The sequence below is a fragment of the Ricinus communis genome, chromosome 3, assembly GCF_019578655.1.
Source record: "Ricinus communis isolate WT05 ecotype wild-type chromosome 3, ASM1957865v1, whole genome shotgun sequence".
NCBI lineage: Eukaryota > Viridiplantae > Streptophyta > Magnoliopsida > Malpighiales > Euphorbiaceae > Ricinus > Ricinus communis.
The window spans coordinates 19,114,514-19,121,453 of record NC_063258.1 but is presented as its reverse complement, the minus strand read 5'-3'; the positions used below and the strand labels follow the sequence as shown (position 1 = coordinate 19,121,453).

The 6,940-nt window shown below is 36.9% G+C and overlaps 1 non-coding gene across 1 annotated transcript; it reads right to left on the bottom strand.

The window, feature by feature from the left end:
• Nucleotides 1-3,437: 3,437 nt before the first annotated feature.
• On the bottom strand, nt 3,438-3,544 carry LOC112534131. The gene has a single exon (XR_003078440.1). It is a non-coding gene; the product is annotated as a small nucleolar RNA R71 (small nucleolar RNA).
• Nucleotides 3,545-6,940: the final 3,396 nt, after the last annotated feature.

The following is a 6,940-nucleotide window of genomic DNA, read 5'->3' as shown; positions in this document are numbered from 1 at the left end:
CAACAGAGGCTCTTAAACAGTTCATATCTAATAGAAATTAAGGTTACAAGTTGTAGTTGAGGATTTAAATTGAAAAAAGAAATAACTTTTCTTTTATGAACATGAAGAACATAAAGAAAAAGACTACAACCTTTGAAAAGGAGAATTCAATTTTTGATTATTGATGATGTTTATGTTAGAGAATTATATAGAGAATCACAATTGCAAACCCTCTAGATTATCTCACATAATCAATTTCAAGCAAAGCTATTCAATCCTTAAAGATGAAGAACTCCTCGTCTTCTAAGTTTCCTACTATGATAACCTTGTTATAATCGTAAGTATGTCAAATTATATCACTGTGTGATAATAGGAGTAAGAAACTTTCTTATATAGTGTTAAGGATACATAATCCTTAACACAGTTGTACAAACACATGTCATTATAAAACTCTTTTGTGATGACATGTGTCAAGCAGTATTAACACATGTCATCATAGAACTCTTTAGAGATAACATTTGTTAAGCTCTATTTACACATGTCATCATAAAACTCTTTAGTGATGACACGTGTACAACCATATTGACACCTGTCATCATAAAACTCTTTTATGATGACAAGTATCAAGCTATATTAATACATATCATCATAAAACTCTTTTGTAATGACACGTATCAAGTTATATTGACACCGCGTGTCATGTAGCTTTCTTGATATATTTCATTATAAAACCCTTTTAGTGATGACATGTGTCTAATTGCTTTCTCTACACATGTCATCTTGAACCCTTCTATGATGACACGTATCAAGCTACTTTCTTAATACGTGTCATCATAAAACCCTTCTATGATGACATGTTTCAAGCTATTATACAAACCCATGTCACTACAAACTCTTTTGTGATAACATGTGTCAAGCTCCTTCAATATATAACACTTATATATTATACATTATTTAGACATTTATGGACTTTAACTTCGAAAGATACTAGTGTTCCTACTTGAGGTACAAGTTAAGTCCATCGCCGTGCTTGAGTTGATCTTAACGTGTGTGACTTTCTAGGTTCATTATTAATTCGCAATCGGAGTTTAATATTAAACTCTTTAATATTAATTAAAACACTTTAATCAACTAAGGAAACAATTAGTTCATTGTCCCTTAATCATTCCCATAAATTATAAGTGATGTCTAGCAACATAAAGGAAGGATATGAATGTTAAGTGTAGGTTTACTAGTGCGAGTCTTCATAAGTCCACAAAGTTCTTGAAAGAACCCATAAATTGATTTTTTGCGAGGTAGAAAACTAAAATAATTTACCCACTAGCCTCAAGTATTTGGTTGCTGATGTAGATGATTCTATGCATATTTATTGACTGTGTATCAGTCGTTTATTCGTGTATTTGAGTCATATTTATTCCTATTTGATCGCACTTTGGTATGTTTCTGAGTTTTTCAGGTTTTTGAACTCCTTGATGGGAAATTGATTGATTTCCAGGCAGAAACCAAGCTATCTGGATGATTTACGCATATTAGATGTTTGTTGGATTCGATTCCTTGTTGGTGCGCAATTCGAGGCTTTTGTACAGGCAGTTGCATGGCCATGCATATTTGCACGGCCTGTTGCACGGCTTCCCTTGCCCATTGCACGGGCCATGTATATCGACATGGGCCGTTGCACAGACCATCGCACGGGCCTTGCATATTTGCACGAGCCATGGCACGGGCTATGGCACTTCTGCCTATAAGTAGGTGCATGCAAAATGGGACAGGGTTCCGCTTCTGATTTTCTAAACTTCTCTACGCGCGCGACCCCTCACTTCTACACCTTTGTTCTTGACATTTTGGGAGACCAACGTCATTTCAAAGGATTGATTTAGGAGATTCAAGAAAAGATTGAAGGTTCTAGATGATTGATCGAGACATTCGAGATCCATACTTAAGGCTGGTTTCAGAGTTGGCTTGCGACATTTCCACTCTGATTCGAGAGAAGTGGGGTTACATGTTCCATTTCCTTTTCTATTGTTTATTTCCTTTTGTATTTATTTATTTCATTATGAGTAGCTAGGGCTGCCGAACCCATTGGGGTTCACCTTTGTTGATGGATTATGCTTAATTATTAGATTTTTATTCTCCATTCTTGTAATCTTCTTGTTGTTTAGTAATAAGGTTTGATTCAGCTAATTTAAGACGTTGAATTAATTATCTTTTAGGTTGTTTCTTCACATTGAGAAATGCTTGTCACGACTGGAAATTGAATAGTAAGAACTGGTAGTTAACACTTAGAGATAAGGTTAATTTACTCGCCGGATTAAGAATTAACAACTTTTAATAGTTCTAAATCACGCTTAATGTTAATCTGTAATAATTTGATAGGAAGAGATTCCATTAGGTTAGTATAGGTTTAGGAACTCTGTGAGCTCGAGAGAGGAACCGAGTTCGATTCAGGATTTAGGCACGGGTAAGCAAGATTGGTTATTTATAAAAATCAACCTTAGAATTCCATCACTTAGGTCCCCTTAGGTTTGTTTATCTTATTGCGGTTGTCTTTCGATTGTTAATTGTTGTTTATTCATTTATTTGCATTCATAGTCATTAGTTAATTAATTTAGACTTCTCACACCTTATTTCAGACTAGATTACATAGCGAACAGTAGTAACTTTAAGTTCACCCGATCTCTAGGGATACGACCTTGATCCTCACTAGTGCTAGGCCGCATTGATAGGTTTGCTGCCTTAGGTGTAGGTTGCATCAGTAGCCCATCAAGTTTTTGGTACTGTTGCTGGGGAACTTGTAACGGTGAACTAGAGTGAATTGTTTTTGTGTTACTTTAGCCATTATTTGTTTATTTATTTATTTTTTATTCTTAATTTTATTATTTTTGTTGATTGGTGGTTGTTTCATTGTCGGTTTCAAGTAGTTTATGACCAGGAGCTCTAACCTTGATCCTATAGAACCCTTATTTGACCCGAAGTGCTCTCTCAGATTATTGAGACGACGTTTGCAGGTAGTTAAGGAGAAGGTTGGAGTTACAGTTCAGGTTCAAAGAGCTAACGTGATGGAGAACCACAACCCTTAGGGGGATGAAGATTAGAGGACGATGTACGAGTTTGCTCGACCATCTTTGGATGGGACGAAAACTAGTATAGTCAGACCTGCTGTAGCGGCCAAAAATTTTGAGATAAAAGCCAATGTTATCTAGATGATCCAGCAGAGCGTGCAGTTTGGTGGATTGCTCAGCGAGGATCCCAATGCTTATATCTCCAACATTTTGGAGATTTGTGACACATTCAAGATAAATGGAACAACCGATGACGCCATTTGTCTGAGATTGTTTCCATTTTCCTTAAGGGACAGAGCAAAGAGATGGTTGTAATCTCTTCCGCAACAGACGATTACTACCTGGAAGGCGTTGGCCGAAAAATTTCTCTATAAGTATTTTCCTCCCGCTAAAACTGCTAAACTTAGAAATGACATATCTTCTTTTATGCAGTTTGATGATGAGAGCATGTACGATGCATGGGAGAGGTTTAAGGATCTTTTAAGATGCTGCCCACATCATGGATTGCCAGTATGGATGTAGGTTAAAACCTTTTACAGTGGGTTGAACCTTGCGACGATGTAGATGGTGGATGCTGCAGCAGGTGGGGCGCTAAACAATAAGACGCCCGAGCAGGCTCAAAACTTGATAGAGAAAATGGCCATGAACAATTATTAGTGGCAATCCTCAAGGAGCCGACCAGGAAGACAAGGAGTGGTCAACCAAGTGGATTCTACACCAGCCTTGGCAGCTCAAGTGGTGCTTCTAGCCAAGAAGATTAACCAACTGTAGATGCCGGTTCATACAGCGAACGTTGGTTGCGAGTTTTGTGGTGGCCCGCACTACAGTGCAAACTGTACTACGGGAGGTATGTTTGCTTCATCTTCCTCTACTTTTCCATCTGTTTTTGTTGTGTCTTTTGATGTTGAGCAGGTTGATTATATGGGGAATGCCCCAAGGCAGCAGAACGGCCCTTACAGCAACATATAAAACCTTGGGTGGCGCAATCATCCCAACTTCAATTGGAGGAACAATAATGCCCAAGGTCCACCTGGTTTTCAGAGATTTCATCAGCAGCCATAGCAATAGCCAGTTGGGCCTGCACAAGCTCCTCCTCCACCAAAAAAGAAATCAAATTTAGAGGAGCTTATGATGAAGTTTGTGACGACTACAGAGATGAGGTTCTAGCAAACTGATAGTGCACTTAGGAATCAGCAAGCCTTGATTCAGAACTTGGAGACTCAGATTGGCCAAATTTCTAAGATGTTGTCTGAGAGGCAACAAGAAGCGCTCCCCAGCACCACTGAGTCTAACCTGAGGGAGCACGTGAACGCCATCACTTTGTGTTCAGGTAAGTTAGTTTCAGCTCCTTCTAAGCCTATTTTTTATGACTCCACTATTGATGTGCAGGTTGAGGTGAGCAGTAAGGTTAAGGAACCTGAGGGACAAAAGGTGAAACTAATCCCAGTCAAGGTATCAACCTAAGATTCCTTATCCTGCTAGAGTCAAACATGCAGAAGCACAAGAGCAGTTTAGTAAGTTTTAAGATATTTTTAGACAACTGCATATTAACTTGCCTTTTATTAACGCATTGAAGCAGATGCCGAAGTATGTCAAGTTCTTAAAGGACATACTTAGTAGAAAAAGGAAGTTAGAGGAGGTAGCCTGTGTTAAGCTTAACGAAGAGTGCTCAGCAGTGTTTCAGAGCAAGTTGCTAGAGAAACATCACGATCCAGGGAGTTTCACTATTCCTTGCACTTTGGGTAACTTGTGTATTGATGATGCATTAGCTGATTTGGGGGCTAGCATAAATGTCATGCCCACTAGTTTGTTCAATAAGCTAGGTTTGGGGAAGGCAAAACCCACTAGGATGTGTATTCAATTAGCTGACCATTCTGTTAAGCTTCCTAGAGGGATTGTAGAGAATGTGCTAGTCAAGGTAGATAAGTTCATATTTCCTATGGACTTTGTGGTTATGGATATGGATAATGAGCATAGTGTACCGTTGATTTTGGGGAGACCTTTCCTTGCCACGGCTAGAGCTAAAATAGATGTATTTGATGGAAAGTTAGAACTTAATGTACGGGATGACTGTGTTACTTTTAGTTTACCCCCATCAGATAGTTCTCCCACCGACCATATTCATGCCATTTGCAATATTGATGGAATTGGTCTTGCATGTGATAAGCAACCACAAGATGTACAAATGGATGATGCTATACATGTTTTTTTCCCTGTTGATATGTGTTATTCATCTAAAGAAAACAACTTATATCAATTTGAGACTTTGTGCTATGATACACCTGAGAAGGGTAGTTGCAAGTTTATTTATGATAAGTCACTTAGCTAGGATTTGGAGTGGATGAATGGGCATCTCAACTCGGTGTGAAGAGCACCTCCTTGAACATCTACCGCACACATTGGACCTCCTCTTTGCGCTTTTATGCCTCAAGCCCCAACTTACTTTGAGCCCACCTTCTCAATTTGTCCGCAATGCAGGAATGCTGCTGCAGAGTCCAGCTAGACGACTCGAACAAAAAGAAGTGCCTTCGGAAGGCATTCCCGAATCTATTTATGCTTTTTGAGTTTTTGGACATCTTTTATTTATGTATTTATTTTTTTTAGTTAGATATTTCAGTTTATTTTTAGTTTGTTTTATTTTGAGATGATTTTATTTTATTGAACCTTTTACTAGATGTTGCTTGGAATGTATTTATTCTTGAGTTTTGCATGAGTTAGCCTACTCGATGCTCATATGCAATTTTGAGGACTAACATATTTTGGAGTGTTAAAGCACACATCAAGGGCAGTATCTAGTAGACTATTTCTAGTTTTTATCTCTTTCTGTTGTCTTGTTTTTCTTTTAGTTTTCTAATTTTTTGTGGAATCCTATAATTTGCTTCTTTATGCGTATTTTATCTTCCTTTTTGGAGTGCCTACCTTATTTCACACTGAGGATAGTGTTTCTCTCAAGTGTGGGGTAGGTACCTTAGTTTTGTGTAGGTACCAATTTTGCCTCTATAAGGATGGTATTTTGCTGTTTTTATTTTGCTTTCATTTCCCTTATTGATTGAGTCCATTCATTCTTACTGTCCTTATCTTGAGTTTTTTTTTAATCAAGTAGTTGATGATTTTTCTCTTTTGAATGGATACCCTTATAGCTTTTATCGAATCTTGTTGAAAGAAGGCAATGAACGAATCTCTTAATTTCGATCAACCCAGGTAAAACTGGTGTTTTTCCTTAATTTTTTCATTTTACTTTATCTTGGATATAGAACACTATTAATATTGATGCTTATTAGATTGTTTGATTGTTTAAACTTTGGTTTGAGAATTCATGTAATTTTAATCCACTCAAATGGTGAGGTTTTTATGCTCCTTTTGTTTTTGATTAGTGAGCATTATACAAAATTTTTGTTTCTAGAACTTGCTTGGTGATGACTTTTGAGATTACATGAATTTTTAACAGTCATGAGATGATATGGGCACTTAGGATTTACACAATTTGGCCAAAAGCCTAACCCTGTTTTTCCCTTAGTGAACCAATTTTGAGCATTAGCCTTTCTTTCATTGTAATTTACCTTTGACACTCATTCTACCATTCTTCCTACCATTGTTGCTAGAAATCATGTAAGTTTATGCTACATTTCATTTTGGATCAATTTGCATATATTCACTAAGTTGTTAGATTTTTCGTAGATGCTCCCTTCAATCCAAATGGTACATTATCGTTTTACTACTTTTGATTGAGCATTGTATTACTTCATCCTGCATTATTTGTTGTTGTAGGAGTAGTTAAAAAAACAAATAATAATAATAATAATAATAATAACATGTATAATTTTCTTTTAGTTCATTTCGAGCATAAGAAAATAAATAAATAAATATATATGTATAATTTTCTTTTTAGTTCATTTCGAGCA